The following is a 17,139-nucleotide window of genomic DNA, read 5'->3' as shown; positions in this document are numbered from 1 at the left end:
AATTAAGGCTTTTCAGACTTTAGTAAATACTCTGAGAAGGGATCCTTGTGTAAATTTATTTCCTCACAGTAGAATATTTCTGTCAAAGATTCCTGCACTTCTGAAATTAAGCCAGGTTTCTGCTTCTCCAGTGCCGTAAGGTGTATGTTGATTTCTCAGCCCCTAACAAAACTATTAGCTCACAGTCTACTGAACATGAAAAAAGATTACATCCTCTATCTTCAACACAAGAAGATAGGCCAAATTGAGATGTAGTATTTTTCAACTATTTAAATAATCACCATCTTGAATTTCTGGAAAGTATTTTAGAAACGCATTAATTGAAATCCACAGCAGCTCAACGGCTTGACTGCCATTCCACACCTAATACAGAGGAGCCAGGTGCAAAACATTTTTTTTAATCCCTGTGCCATAGCTCCCCTCCAATGCATCCCCTCTTTTATTGGACCAATTATGGAATATACTCAATTTTAAGTATTTTTAATTTATTTGGTTAGAAAAGCTATATGCAAGAAGAAAAGCAACAGTCAAGCTTAAGTGATGAGAATTTTTTAAAGTAAAAATCTCTCTCTCTCTCACACACACACACACACACACGCACACACACATGCGCGCATGCACAGCCACAATTCACAGACACTTGGAAAAACTAACAAATGGTCTTTGAGGTGGAATGAGGAAGGCTCTTAGGGGAACTCTGGCTAAACAGACCAGTTTATAATATTTACTTCTCAACCTTACCTTATTTCTACCAGAATATTTTGGTTGTTAGTTTGAAAATCTCTAAATGAAAAAATAATCAGGGAAATTATTAAATATCTGTGTGAATTACTCACTCTGCTAGAAAGAACTTTTATTCAAACTCCAAAGAAAATAGATGGCACTGTTTTAAGCAAATTTAAACATCTGAATGACTGGCAAACGCCATGAAAAGTATATTGTGCTTGACAGAAGTCCAGTATCTGTGTTCCAGTCCTGGCTCTGGAACCTGAGCATCTAACTCAATACTTCTCTAGGCCTCCTTTTCCTAAGAGGCTCTGCACATGTGATCACCACTGTGCCACTGAACTCAAATTTTGTGAACCTGAGTTTGGAGGTGATATTGTTTATTATTTCAAGCAATCTCTATTGAGGATCTACTAAGTGCCAGACAAAAATGCTATGATATAGAATATAGCATTTCAAAGGACAGTTCTAGTCCCTCTCTCCAACAAACTTGTAGCAGTCCACTACTTCATCACCTCGAATAAGGTAGGTAGTATACTTAAGATAATCATTATTCTAATATATTTTTCTTGTGTACACAACAGACACTTTGTACTTCTTTTTTAAAAATTTTTTTATTATACTTTAAGTTCTGGGATACATTTTGAACTTCTCTGGGAGTAACTTTAAGTTGATGAAAACAAAAAGAAGAAAAGTTAAACATTTCTGTTACATTCTGCAAGTGATACTACAGGGTCAAAAAGTTACATTTTACTACACAACTAATAAAAGGTAGTGCTATATTCCTCAGCTCCATTTTTGTCTGATATTATTAGAGCTATTCTAATTTTAACTGAAAATATGTATTTCCTGAAAATATGTTAACTGAACACATCTTCTTTTCTTTTCATTAAAAAACACGATTTTTCACTATGCCATATCAGAGATTAATAACAAAAGTAAAAGATAACTAGGCAAAGATATTTAAAATAAATGAAATTCACAAACGTATTACATGCCTGATTGTTTGGCTAAAATTAAACAACTAATCTGAATGTGACTGATGGGAATGATGCTGAAGGAACAATTAAAACAAAAGCTAAGAGGCTCTGCACATGTGATCACTTCAAGTTAGGTCTCTTGTTATTTTCCATTTACCTCTTGATAGTTGTACCTATCAAATGCAAAACCTATGATCAGTTTCCCATCTCTGTTTATGGTTGTGATAACAGAGAAACCAGTTATTAATTGGTCAACTCAAATTGTATTCATGTATTACTGTATGTCTGTGTAATCCTCCTTGATCTAAAATTTCCCTGATTCTCCTCAGGGTTATTTGCCTTATGTTAGTAAAACCAGGATGCCACAATGCTAAACTTACTGTTCTGCCATTTGTTTCAGATTATTCTTCCTACATGCTTCAATTTGCATAACTTTATTGTTTTGTAGATTCTAAGCTTGTGAATTTATTACCAAGGCACCTGCCAGTGTTACTGTATTTAAGGAACTGTCAGCAGTTTCTATTTTGGGGTTCTAAGTTGGCTACAAAAATTCACTCTGGGATAAATTTTGGCATGTGTTATAGGGTAACAAACCAAAAGTGACTTATTTTTAGAAAACAGGGAGGGAGTAGAGGGGAAATAGTTTTTGGTTGTTTTTTTTTCCCCTCCTGAGGTATAGAAATATAAAATCAAAAACAGAAGTTGGTGGTTTCAGAAGTATTCTAAGAGATTAATTCTCTTTGGTTTTTCTGAAGTTAATATCTTTTCAACCCATTAGTCAACATTACAGACTAATGCTTTGGGGGACTATGACAAAATATTAAAAATATCTGTTCTATTTACAGACAAGGTATCTTGTATGTCCATTAATTTTAATAGTGGAATAGCAGTTTCAGGAGAAAAATATAATCCATTTAGTGAAAATTAAATGTGAACTAACAAGTTTCAGATTTCTGGCAAATACCTAAGTGTCTGAAATACCACCCCAAGCGTCCCCACACCACACATCTACTCACTATTATCACAGAGCTTCACTAAAGTGTGAAGAATTACAGATGCCCTGGGTTTCATTTAGTTTTGAACCTATGTCTCTGAAAAGAATCTTCACAATCTAAATCTTTATTTGGCAAGCAGAAAAGATTGATAAGTATAACTAGAACATCTGCAAAATAATATAATCAGAAAATTTTTATTTTCCCAAAGCATCAAGGTATGAGAGGTGGGTATCATACCTTCCCATTATTCTCACACACATGGAACACACACACACACACACACACACACGCACACACAAGCCTTAGAATGCAGCAATAAAATAGACCCAAAGTACCTTAGAAGTAAAATATACACTATTCCCAAAGCAAAACTAGTAAGAATGTTGTGGCTAGCTAAACGGTAGTTAAACATTTCTTCAGTACTTCTGGGGGCCAGGCACTAAGCTAGAGAGCTGGGTTAGTAAGCCTACATAAAATGCATAAAAAGCAGCAAGGAGAGTGTAATGTGAAATGGAGGAAAGAAACAGAAGGCTTCAAAAGACATAATCTGGATCCAAGTGCCATCAACAGGAATTATACTCTGGCCCATGTTCTTGAGCAATCTGATCCCCTGACAGGCACATCACTTTTGTGAATCAGAGACCACAGAATATCAGAGACCAACATCATCAAACATTGAATTATACAGTTCATTCCATTCACTGTTTTTTTTTTTTTTGGAGAGATGACACTTCTTTTGTTTACTAATCGACAATTATTCCATTCGCTCTTAAGCCGACACTTACCAAAGTGGCCTTCTAAGTATAATTTTTACATATTTATTTTAACTGACAAATAATAATTGTATATTTATGGAGTATAATATGTTATTTTGATTTATGTTATACATTGTAGAAAGATGCATCAAGTTAATTAACATACCTATCAACTCACCAGCTTACCATATTTTGTGGTGAGAATGTTAAAAATCTATTCTCCAATAATTTTGAAATATAAAATACATACATTAAAACTGATTCCTCCACTCTAAAATTTTGTACCCTTTGATAAAAATGAAGAAAACTTTAGCTACACTAACAAAGAAAAAAAGAAGACCCAAACAAAATCAGAAATGAAAAAGGAGATGTTACAACTGATACCACAAAAATACAAAGGATCAGAAGAGACTATTATAAACTATTATATACCAGCAAGTAGGATAACCTAGAAGAAACAAATGAACTACAAACATGGAACCTACCAAGACTGAACCAGGAAGAAAAAGAAAATCTGAACAGATCAATAATGAGTAAGGAGACTGATTCAGTAATAAAATACTTCCTATCAAAGAAAAGTCCAGGACCTAATGACTTCACTGACAAATTCTACCAAACATTTAAAGAAGACCTAATACCAATCCTTCTCAAACTATATTAAAAAATTGAAGAGGAGGAAATACTTCCAAACTAATTTTACAAGGCCATCATTACCATGATACCAGAGCCGGACAAGGACACTACAAGAATAATAAATAAATAAACTACAGGCCAATATTCCTGATGAACATAGATGCAAAAAGTCCTCGACAAAATACTACCAAACTGAATTCAAAAGCACATTAAAAAGACACCTCACCATGATCAAGTGGGATTTATCCCAAACATGAAAGGATGGTTCAATATCTGCAATCAGTAAATGTGAACACCATATTAACAAAATGAGGATAAAAATTACATGATCTTCTAATTATAATTTGATTTTCCCTATAAAGTGACTTTCAGTTAGTTAGCACAGAGTGGGTTTACGTGTGTGTTCTAAATTACTTAGTGCAAAGAATTCTTATTGTAAACCAATAAATTTGCATTTTGGTTATACACTAATATCTGGTGAGTTTGGTTAATGCAAGCCTGTCCCTGCATAAGAGCTCTACTCCCAATATCCTAACCCAGTAAGTGTCTGGATCTCCATGGCTAAGATCTACACCCTAGAAACTGTGAGTCCAGCCCCAACACATAACGGGCACTCTTCAATAAATGAGTAAAGGCAATTCCACGTTGCAAAAAGCCCTGGAAGGCAGCTGACATCTCCTGTGATCACCCTTAGATTACTGTGTAGTTTCCTCTCCAATTTCAATAGGAACTAAAGTTCAAAGAGAAAAATACTCATGGGTTAAGTTTCTATAATTTCATTTTATTGTAATGAACTCCAAAAAAAGCTAAAAGCAAAAAGGTTTCTAAGCCATACTTCATTTCCACTCTGATATTTTCCAGTCATAATTACTGCTTAAATATTCTTTTATACCATGCTAGATTTTTCCAATTGGTATGGCAGCCTATTGCTGAAAGCCACCTTAGAACACTTCTAACTCAACATTCTCTTTTACAAAGGAGCAAATTGATGTTATTATTTCATCTAATACTATAACAATAAAAAAGGAAATAAGTACCAAATGAATATTAAAATAACCAAAAAATTGTTATCTAATTAAAATCAGGAAGTTTGGTAAGTTTGATAGTAGGAAATAAAAAATTATTCCAGAGTAACTCATCTATATTATATTTTGCCATTTATTCAACTTTGGTTGGTATAGGCTCTTCAACTTTATCTTCAATTTTCTGATAATTAATAGTTTAAATTAGCTTTTTCTCATTTATGCCAGATATAAAAACAAGTTCCTCAGAAATACATGTTTTTCTTTTTGTTTTTCTCAGTTTTTTTTAGCACAAAAATTTGCATCCCAAGATGAAGTGTCGCACATTCCATGTTCTGTTGTGTAACCGTTTTAATTAGTGTAATATTCCATGTTTTGGCTTTTCATAGTAGGTTGAATCTATGCAGCTGTCATATCTGTAGGTCAGAAATGATCAATTATCAGCAGTTTCATATAGTTCTAACAAATATTTACTGAAAATGTGATTATTACTGCAAATTAACTATATTATAGCATTACATCTTCTGGCCATTATACCTAGGTTCTGATATGTAAACTAAAAACAATAATATTTTAGTTACCAGATTAAATATAATCTATAGTAGGTAACTGCTCATCATAAGAAATAAGCTTATTTCCCTAAACACAACTATTTTTAATCTTATAAGCCTTCCATGCACTAATTAAAAATGAAAAAGAGGTGTTTCCTTACTAAATGAAATAGTCCAATAAATAATAAGTCAAATGTAAAACCAGCTCAAATAAAAATCAATGTAAGTATTCATTTATAAATATTTTATAATATATCTATATGGACATTAATGGGTCATCAGCAGACAGGAACTACAAAAAAAGAATTCCTTAAACTCTTAATTGCTTTTACAGATGTAATGAGGCATCCAAAATCATAATGATGAAATGACAGAAAATAAGGTATTCAGGGGAAAGGTTCATGTTTACCTGAATAACCTTCAGGACTTAACCCATCAATAGACTACCCATCATCAGTTCTCCCCTGAATTCTAACTCTGAAGACCTCGGATTTCTGCAAAGTTTCTACCCTGTACAAAAGGTACAAAGAAATAGCTTCTAGAAAGAAATAGCTTACAAACATAGATGTGCACCAAAACAACATAGCCCATGCAGTACACAAGTCTTAGCTAGCACTAATAGAGTTTTTAAAAATCTCAATAATTTAAAAGTGATGATAAATCCAAAGTATACATTCATCATGGTTATAGATGGAGCATGTACACTGTTAACATGTTGCTTTTCCTAATCAGATCCTTCATTCTGAGCTCAGAAGTTATGGCAGCATGTTTGGCTATTTGGGGCAAAATCAAAAATATATAAGTGGTGAAGAGGAATTGAGAATTGGTAATTCCTATAGAGAAGTGAAGCATCTACTGCAATAGCATAAAATAACCAAGAAAATAATATAAATATTTCTGAATATGTGTTATCCAACATCTACTTCTTTCAAACAATTTTTGCCCCAAACAAATTGTAAAAATTCCTAAGTATGTTGTCATTTATAAAAAAACACTTTCTTTTAGATGCTTTTATTCAAGCATACCTTATTTGAAGAATGTAGGGAATTTCACTTTAAATTAAGTTCTTGAAAGTAAAGGCCAAAACCTTTTGCCAGCAAAAATGAAACTTGAAATAAGACAATAACAGATCTTTACATTTATTAAAAACAAAATATTAAATGTAATTTGCTATGAATAATTTCATTTCTGCTGTGTCAGAATATCATTGGTCTAATTTATCACCTGAAAAGTGATAGTTTTACACACGTGTATCAAGAACAAAACCCAGCACAATGTGTTCACTTTGGTTAAATACAGTGATGTGTGGCTTAACAACAGAGATACATTGTAAGAAATGGATTGTCAGGCAATATCTTCATGTGGACATCACAGAGTGCACTTACACAAACCTAGATGGTATAACTTGGCTAGCTGGTATAGCCTATTGTTCCTAGGCTACAGACCTGTAGAGCATGTTACTGTTCTGAATACTGGAGGCAACTGTTACACAGGTATACGTATTTATGTATTTAAACATAGAAAAGGTACTTTAAAAACATGATATTATAATCATATATATGGTCTATCACATGACTGTACCATTATTTACAGCCAGTGACAGAAACACTTATTTTATTATTTTTTTTTTGCTTAGATTACACTAGACCATGTGATTTTTACCACGAACTGAAGTTAAATATCCCCAAACTTGAAAATTTTGTGTGTCTGTAATCCCACCTGTTTGGGAGGCTGAGGTAGGAGGATCACTTGATCACTGGAGTTTGATACCAGCCTGGGCAACACAGTAAGACCTCATTTCTTAAACAAAAAGAAAACGGCAAAATTAATTTCAAAAATAATAATTACATTGTGGTGACTAAATGGAACTCAAATTGCTTTACTCTGGCTGTTCTAGTAACTTGTAATGGTAAACTTGACAAGATGAAATCAGTCCTATTAAAAGGAGAATAATTATTAAATTGATATTTTGATCATAATGTCAACCGGGGAAATTGAAAACTTCTTTTTGTTTTATTCATTGCTGTTATATTTTAAAAATAGGATTTTCTTTTGAAAAGCGCTGAGCATCAAAAATTAAGGAAACTAATATTTATATTCACATGCTTATCTTAACCTTGATCTTTCTCTAGTCTACTTCATCTCATAGACAAAACTATTGGGTCTTTTTTTATTAACTTCTGGTACTTCTTGTTCCTTTTATTTCAGGCAACGGATTCAACTCGTACTTGTTGGTCAATTGTTCCCAATGTGCATAAACAGATGTAGCTCTCTGCTTAGATATTCAATAAGCTCTATGGTTTACAGCAATTGAAGGATGGCAGAAAGGGAAGGGGGCTTATTATAACTTTAAGAACTTTCGTACTTTATTAGAGAGAAAAGGAACTTTATACTATTTTCAACTGGAGCTTAAAACAATCTGCTGTATTTTAGTATTTGGTGAGGACGTCTCATGTCATTTATCACATTATACCCTGCATTATAATTATTTCTGTAAATGCTAAAGTTATTAAAGGGACCTCTAAGCACCACAAAGGCAAGAGCTATTTCTTGCTCACCATTTTATGCTCTACAATAATGCTTCTCAAATTTAATGTGCACACAAATCATCTGGGGGATAAATCTTATTAGAATGCAGATTCTGTTCAGTAGTTCCGCAATGGGCCCTGAGGCATTGCAATTTCTGCCAACTGCTGCCCGTGCTGGTGTGAGGACCACACTGTGAGTAGCAAGGGTATACAGCACCCAAGAACAACCATAAGCCATTTAAAAGCTATTTCCTTTACTTTTCTTTGAGAGAAATGCCTAATTAGCTATTGTAGAAAGTTAACATTATGAAGTACCTACAATATGCCAAAGACAGTTGATAATTCTTACATCCCTATGAGACTGGTACTATGATTATCTCCATTTCAGAGACAGGAAAATTGAGACACTGAGAGGTGAAGTAATTTGCCAAGAAATTGAACCGGGGTTTGCCTAATTTGAAAGCTTCTTCTATAATCACATCAGCATGGTTCCTACTAGCATTTTGTAGCCATAATAAATGAGGTCATCTTGACTGCACTTTCTCTCCTCTCTCAGGGAAAGCCTTCCTCATCCTTCAAAGTCCAGAAAAATGCCACTTCTTTGACTCCCCTCCACTTTGTGTAGTTTTGGAGATATAGATTGAATGCCTATGTGCCCCCAGCATTCATATGTTGAAGCTTCATCCCCAATGTGATTGTATTTGGACGTGGGGCTTTTGGAAGCTGATTGGGTAATGAGAGCTGAGACTTATGAATGAGGTTAGTGCTCTTATAAAAAAGATCCCATAGAACTCCCTCACCCCTTCAGTCATATGAGGACAAAGTGAAAAAAAAACAACAACAACAACAACTACCATAAGCCAGGAAGCAGGTCCTTCCTAGGCTCTGAATCTGTCAGCACCTTGATCTTTGACTTCCCAAGCTCCACAACTGTGAGAATAACTGTATGTTGTTAAAGTCAAGTGGTCTATGGTATTTTTGTTACAGCAGCCCAAACAGACTAAGACACCTGACTTTTCCTGAGATCCCCCAGCAATTTGTTCTTCTTGGTACTCACCAAAGACTATTACAGTTACCAGGGTGGGTGTCCCTGGTCAGGTGTCAAAAGCTTAAGACTTGGAACTAGGTCTTATTCATTGTTGATCCCCAAAACTTAGGACATGGGAGCTTTTAAAAGATACAATGCCTCTAGGCTCCACTTCCAGGGATTCAAATTTGTTAAAGCCTAGACATCAGCATGTCTATAAAAATCCCCTGAGGATTCTAATGTGCCCCCAGGTGAGAAGCCCTGACTTTGGGCTTCATGAGAGATAGTGAGGACTGGAGCTTTCACTGTGGGTGAGGTGTGTATCCCTTTGAAAGGTGTGACTCTCCACTAAAGTGTTGAGAATAGTCTATATGGAAACAAAGGCCCAAGCAAAGAACTGGGCCAACAAGTCAGAGGCCACTGTAATAATCTGACAGAGAGAATAGAGCTTTGGACCAGGGAGGTAGCAATGGAGGTGGTGAGAAATAGTCATGGGTCTAGATATATTTTCCCTAGTAGAGCCAATAAGAAAGAACTGGAAATCAGTGGATATGGAGTCTGGGAGATAGAACGGGTTCAAAGATAACTCCAAGGTTATGGGCCTGAGCATCTAGAAGACTAGGTTTGCTACTTTCTAACATGAGGAGGCCTTAAGAAAGGATAAATAACACGTAAACCTTTGATGCTATTCATTCCAGAAGTGGGCCAACCATCCTTGAGGTTGGCATTATTTAAAATGGCACCCACCCTTTAGTAATGGAGTTCTTTTCCCTGTCATACTTTCTCCATCCTGACACCCTTCTCTAAACCAGGCACCTTTTCTTCCCCAAGCCAACTTCCCAGCCCTTCCCAGAATCCTCCTTTCCCCTCATGAATCCTTTCTCATTTCCCATATGCTTATTGGAGGTATTTTTCTCCCAAGGGGACATTATTCTTGCTTCTTTCTTCATCTTGAAACTAACTGTTATTTTTCTCTCTCCTACAGTGACCCCACACTTTGCCTTCAATCCTGTTCTCGAATGCCGGCTAACTATTATCCATGACTGTCTGCTTTCTTCTCCTGTGCACCTAACAAGAAAACCACCTTGGATGCCCCTGCCAATCGGCAATCAGCATGATCCTCACCAGCATACTGTAGAGGTGGAAACAAACAAAAAACATTCTGCGTCTGTCTATAGAATTAGATCCTTTCAATATGGAAATAATCTCTTGCAAAGTAGAAGATAAAGGATGCAGTATATCAAAATGATATGTTCCCATTAAGTAAGCCTTGAAAGTTATTCTCACTGACAAATCAAAGATGTATCTAACTATACTCTTGGAGGTAAAATGGATTCTGTGATATCTGATACGGTAATCCACAAAAATTAGTTACTCTGTGATAGCTTAGAACCATGACAGTTACACTCAATATCCCTTCTCAACATCCAAAAATCTTTCTCTTATGCCCAAAGTTTGTGATTATGAAAAAGAAACAGGCCAAGTAATTCAAATTATGATGCTCACATTCATATCCTAAAGTATGGGACTAGAAAAAATAATTTTCTGATTGTGCCCCAGCTTTACAGATGAACAGTGTTTAATGCTGCTAAATCGATAGTGAAGAAGGGATTACTTTAATACAGGCTTTACATGTAGATGATATTGTTCTAAATATTATTGTCAGGAGATGGTTCAAATAAGAGAGAAAGGACCTGAGAAGGCCGAGGGACATGGGAGCTTTACATTTATTCCACTAGAAATCTCAAAGGCATTCTCACCTCAAAGAAGAGTAAAATAAATTTAACTAGTTTGAAATGTTAAATATCTCTCTGAAAATGAGGCGAATACATAATGGAAAGCAGAAATATTTCAATTTCTGCCCTACTTTTTATATAAATTCTAAATGAAATATTCAAAGCTACAAAAAAGTTACAGCTCTCCAATTTAAAAGAAGTGGATAACAACATTTATATGGTTCTATTGTGCACCAGGGCGCATCTCATCTGGGGCACACTATACAATTTGATTGGAACTTGGCTTAGTTCAGGAAAGAGAAGAAAAGCTAATAAGGCAATTATTCGTGTGCTACCTAAAATCAGACAGGAATTTGAACCTTCTTCGAAAAGGCACAGTATATAAAGGAACAGTCTTTCCAAAACTCACCAATATGTACAATTTCTGAACTAAATCAACCACTTTCCCATGTAATTTTCTTATTCCTGTAATTCCACAATAACACAAACATTTTTTTAAAAAGCATATAAAATGATTCTGTGGTTAAAATGGAGTATCTTCAGCAACATAAAGGCATATCACCTATTTAGAATGGCCTGTTATTGAGTTTACGACCATTCTCTAGCTCACCTTTTTCCTTTCTCTTGTGTGGTACATGGAATATAGTAAGTATTAAAAACACATGTGAAACAAGTAGGGAGATGAATAAGGTAGATGAACTAATGATGAATGGATAGGATGGAAAGAGTATGAAGGTTCTGAAGGTCTGGAGTTAACCAGGGAGGAGAGAGAATAATATGTAAGGGAAGAGATAGAAAAAGAAGTAGTTGTAAATACTAAGAACAATTTCCATCTCCTCCACTATGTGGACTCAAGCCAGATCTGACTTGAGTAGGGAAATTTCTGACACATCTATAGAACTTGCCTTACATATGTTAGAGTCCTTAGGCCTTGAGGTGTGGATAGAGGAACCTATTTGGTCAAGTTCTATGAAAATACGTAGCCTACAAAAATTGCGATTGCATATGTTCAACCTAAGACAAATATTTTTATTCTCAATACTAGTTATTTCCTTAATTATCTCTCTCTTCTCTCTTCCTCTCAACTATGACTTAGATAAATGTGCTGGAAAGTGGACAATTGGAAAGTTCTCCTAAAAAGTTTATGGGACTGCTTGAGGTCACACAGCTGGCCACAGGCAGAGCAAGGGGCCAAGCAACTAGGGTCTACCCCCGGCCCAGTGCTCTTTCCACAACACTATTGTGACAACTGGGGTGGGGGGTGTCCAAGGAGAGAAACAAAGTGGGAGGAAATGTCAGACTTATCTGCTCACTCAGAAATTCACTAAAGGACATAATTATATCTACCAAAATAGAGATCCCTTCCTCCTCATATACCAGAGCACAATGAAGGAATAAAAAATGAGTCAGCAGAAAGAATGACAGGTCCTTCAAGTTCCATGAGCTAACAGCATTTTTAAAGAGTAAATCCCAAGTTTGCCAAATTCAAGAGTCCTCTGCTGGTGATTAGTTAACGTGATTGACAATAAGGGATGCTCTGAAGAGCCACCGATCCTGCAGCAACACATCTTTCAAGGTTGGACAGGAGAGCTGGTACAAAGGATTTTATTCCCTCAGTCATTATTACTGTCCTGAAAAATAAGAGCTTGTACTATTCACAGCAAGCTCCTCCATTAGCTGGAAGTTAAAGACAGATTTCGAAGCCTTGTGGAGGTGTCACCATTGGATTTAATGAGAAATCAACCACAGAGTACAGGGAAGGGAGAAAAATACAGTACAATCAAGTATCTGATCAACCCAAATTAATATCATAAGCAGATAAAAGGAAGTTAATAGGCTGCTACTGCAAGCATCCTTGATGATCACTGGGCCCCTCAGTGTGGTTGAATGTCCTCAAGACATTTCTTCCACGGATTTGCTGATGAGCCTGTTAAAAGTCAGGCTGCCTATAGTGAGTAGCAGGTGATGAAGTAAGTCGGACTAGAGAGTGAAAAAAAATCTTTAGTTCCCACCACCCCTGGTGAATTGTTAAGGTTAACATTTGGAACTGAAAATTCGTCATCAACAACAACAAAAACCTGCTAGAGTAACTAAAATAGATTCTATATGCAAAAAAGAAAATTACTTTTCTCACTCAGTTTGTGCTCTAAGAAAAAAAAAATCAAAATACTGGATGAATGTTGTGATTGCCTGCCATTAATGGCAAAGCTGTTATTTTAAATAACTGCAAAGAAACTTTTCAAAAGCCTTCAATAATTTCAATAATATTTAAGCCTAGCTGTAGATGACAAATACATCTTTACCTTCCAAAGTTGGATGGCTAAAAATTTTTTTGAGGAACACAACAGAAGTGCCTCTTAAATTTAGCCTTTTTTATATTTTTGTCAGAGCTAAATTACAAGCAATATATTGGTGAGTTTTAAAAGTCAAATAAAGAAAGTAAATTTAGCACAGAGTTTACAATGGCAATTTCTCATTCCAATAATGATGGGGAACTCATAAAATTTAGGCTTTGCAAGAATAGCAGATTTGTTTGACTTATTTTTAAATTTATAGGCGTCAACAAATAACATAGTTTCCAAATATTTGATCTGATTTTTAAAATCTGGCTGGGAATCTGCAAGTTTCCATTTTATTGGTTGCTAGATGAGCTTTTATTTGTAGATACATTGTGCCTAATTTTAAACTGCATTTTGGCTTTATAGTTTATGTTTAAATGCATAAACACAAAAAGAAGGAGATAACTAAAAGATACTTAAGATCTGAAAGGCGATTTTGAAAGTTTTACTGAACCCCAAACAAATCTTCGCCAGCAACAGAAACTACTCTAGTTAGTATGAATAAAAAGAAAATACCAGAAAATAAATACCACAAAGTGTTTTTGTTTCAACCATCATGGCGTTTTTAAGATTATCAGCTCAGAACTGTAAAAGCAATCAACAATTACGGTAAATGCTACTACGCTAACAAACATTTAAGTTTGTTTGTATCAGTGCTTGTCACACTACAGGTTACAGAGGAATCCCCCGGAAATGCAGATTCTGACTGAGGAGGTCTGGAATGGGCCTGAGATACTGCATTTCTTGGATCTCTCTGCTGTGATACAAATACTGCTGATTCCAGGGCGAGACTTTGAGGAGCAAAAGTCTGTAATGTACTAAGCACTATACTAGTCGTTATGTTTTTACATTTAACCTCCACCACCCTATGATATAGGGTGTATTATCCCCCCTTATCACATAAAGAAACAGAGGAAAAGAGGTATTTCACATAATTCTGTGACAGACCCAAAGTATGAACCCAGGTCTCTTTGAAGCCAAAGCACAGACCTTCTCTGTAATAGTTTACTGCCTTCGTCTCTCAAGAAAAGAATTGATCATCATCAGTAGTTAATGCTACTTACTAGCAACTTCCTAATTCATGATGAATTGATTCAAATCAACAATAGAACAGTTTAAAAATACAGATGCTGAGGCCCCACTCCACTTTACTTCTTTTTCCATGAATGCAGTAGGAATTGTCAGTTCTAAATATTTTCACCATCTCCACAGGTGACTCCAGGTATCACTGAAGTTACTCATTAGTTATTGCTGTCTGTAGTTATCGCTGAAACAAATGCCATCTGCATTCCATTTGTTATTGAAAACAGTAAGTGTGAGGTGTGGTTGCTAATCAAGCTGATCAGCAAGATGGAAAGGATTTCATATTTTTTAAAAAGGTAGATGTTTACGTAGCATTTTTGTATTGAATTAAAACATACAAAATTTAATCTTTCTATTAATCCCTTGGCCTGAGCTACAGTCCTATTGTAATTCTCCCTTACTTCACGAAGGGCTCTGATCCAAGAGATGCTGGCGTATCTTGCAGCTGCAAGTAAAAAACCATCCCATTCTAACATCTCCCTAGGAGGCCAGGACACTGGGATGAACCAGGCTCTGATATAATTCTTTTCTTCTCTCTTTGATGCTGTTTTGATGGCAAGCACATGTCATCAAAAAATATATGATTAGTCAGAGCTCCTACAGGCAACCATTATCATATTTTCTGGAGTTTAAGTAGGGCAAGACTCTCTTCCCATTTCCACTCTTACCAACCATTTTAAAGAGCCTGTATACAGGCCATTTATGCAAGACAGAGCAATAAAATTTATGAAGAACTTTTGACAACACGGATTTCTGTCAGACTACTAAGTATTTCTGTTAGACTACTTTTGATAACACAAAAGTAGTCTAACAGAAACAAAACACAAAGGATTGCCTTACACCACAGATGTACAGATTTTCCCCAAAGTAGAAAGTCCCATCCCCCGAAACAATTCCACAGGTGGCCAGAGGCTTTTCACTGCCTTGACACTACTTTAGGCAGCAGTTGATTTAGCAGTTATCAGAGAACACAGATATGGCACAAGCACGGCATGCCATCAGTAACAACTGGAGCCAGTTACTCAACTCACGTTTGGGAAATACACACGTGAGTCATAGGTTCTACTATTTTTGTCAACATTACAAGTGACTGGATATTCCTATAGAGTTTGTCTTCCTATATTTTCAAAAGTCTGTTTTAAGATTCAAATTTATCAGACACAAGTCAAGCATACTTAATTTCAGCATTTTATTATTCAAAATATATTAAGAGCAATGCCCTCAAGATAATAAATTCACTTTTTAGAATAATCAGAGAGCCATGACTTATTATTGCTTTAGTCAAGAAAATCTGGCTGCTAGAAACAAACATATGATACAAAGTTACTCAATCACATCTTTCATTCATTACTACACTCATGAGTCTTTTAATATGGCTGAATTTTTATTTTAATTTAATTAATTAATTTATTTATTTTGAGACAGAGTCTCACTCTGTCGCCCAGGCTGGAGTGCAGTGGCGCCATTTATTTATTTATTTGTTTATTTATTTATTTTGAGACAGAGTCTGACTCTGTCGCCCAGGCTAGAATGCAGTGGCGCCATCTCGGCTCACTGCAAGCTCTGCCTCCCGGGTTCACGCCATTCTCCTGCCTCAGCCTCCCTATTAGCTGGGACTACAGGTGCCCGCCACCATTCCCAACTAATTCTTTTGTATTTTTAGTAGAGACAGAGTTTCACTGTGTTAGCCAGGATGGTCTCGATCTCCTGACCTCGTGATCTGCCTGCCTCGGCCTCCCAAAGTGCTGGATTTATTTTCTTATTTTTTATTTTTGAGACAGAGGCTTGCTCTGTCATCCAGGCTGGAATACAATGGCACAATCTTGGCTCGCCACAACCTCCAACTCCTAGGCTCAAGCGATCCTCCTGCCTCAGCTTCCTGAGTAGCTGAGAATACACCACCTGAGTAGCTGGGTGTGCGCTATGACACCCAGCCAATTTTTTTTTTTTTTTTTTTTTTTTGGAGAGATCTGGTTTCGCCATGTTGCCCAGGCTGGTCTCAGACTCCTGGGCTCAAGCAATCCATGTGCCTTGGCCTCCCAAGTACGGAGATTATGGGTATGAGCCACCATACCTGGCAACATGGGTGAATTTTTAATGGAATCTCATTCCAAAGAGGACTCCAAATTTATTTTTTGTCACAATGCAGCACAAAACCATTATAGAATGCATTATTTCCCAATGAAAAGATTCTAAATGCCATATTTCTCAATACTTATACATTATATGTACATATTTCAGCAGACAACCCCAAACTGAGTGCAAAGTTATCAACAGAAATATTCTGTTAATACAAACTTTAACAGCTCCTATTAATAGGAACATTTCTTCTATGCATATTGTGCAGGACCTTGTGACTCAAAGTGTGGCCCCTGAACCAGCACAGTATCATTTGAGAGCTTGTTAGAAATGCAAAATCTCAGGCCTCACCCTAGATCAACTAAATAAAATGAATCAGTGTCTGCATTTTAAAAAGATCTCCAGATGACTTCACAGGTACTTAACATTTTGAGAAAAACTGGTATAGCTCTTATGCAGCTAGGGTGCTTATAGATGTTTTCAGATTTCATTCTCACAACCACCCTATGAGCTAGGTATTTTCACTTTTATCATTACCATTTTAAGGAGAAGAAGAAATAAAACTCAGTAGTAACTTTCCAAAGTCACATAAATAGAAAAAGACAATTGCAAACACAGGTCCATCAGACACTCAGTCTCTAAAGGACTCTCTTCAGTGCAGACACCCAGTTTGTGACTGGCTCTC

General features: G+C 35.9%; 1 protein-coding gene and 1 long non-coding RNA gene across 2 annotated transcripts in view; both read right to left on the bottom strand.

Moving 5' to 3' along the window:
* The window catches only part of HDAC9 (histone deacetylase 9), an 857,715-nt gene that overhangs the window by 676,270 nt on the left and 164,306 nt on the right, over window positions 1-17,139 (bottom strand). The window lies entirely within an intron of this gene.
* Window positions 5,331-17,139, bottom strand: part of LOC129523798 (uncharacterized) — a 37,143-nt gene continuing 25,334 nt past the window's right edge. The window contains exons 2-3 of the long non-coding RNA XR_008667422.2: window positions 7,382-7,462; window positions 5,331-5,527 (exon numbers count right to left, since the gene is read on the bottom strand). This is a non-coding gene — a long non-coding RNA (uncharacterized lncRNA). The remainder of the gene's footprint in view (window positions 5,528-7,381; window positions 7,463-17,139) is intronic.

The sequence above is a fragment of the Gorilla gorilla genome, chromosome 6 (assembly GCF_029281585.2).
Source record: "Gorilla gorilla gorilla isolate KB3781 chromosome 6, NHGRI_mGorGor1-v2.1_pri, whole genome shotgun sequence".
Lineage (NCBI taxonomy): Eukaryota > Metazoa > Chordata > Mammalia > Primates > Hominidae > Gorilla > Gorilla gorilla.
Note: the sequence above shows the minus strand (reverse complement) of the source record. Positions and strands in the feature narration are given on the sequence as shown.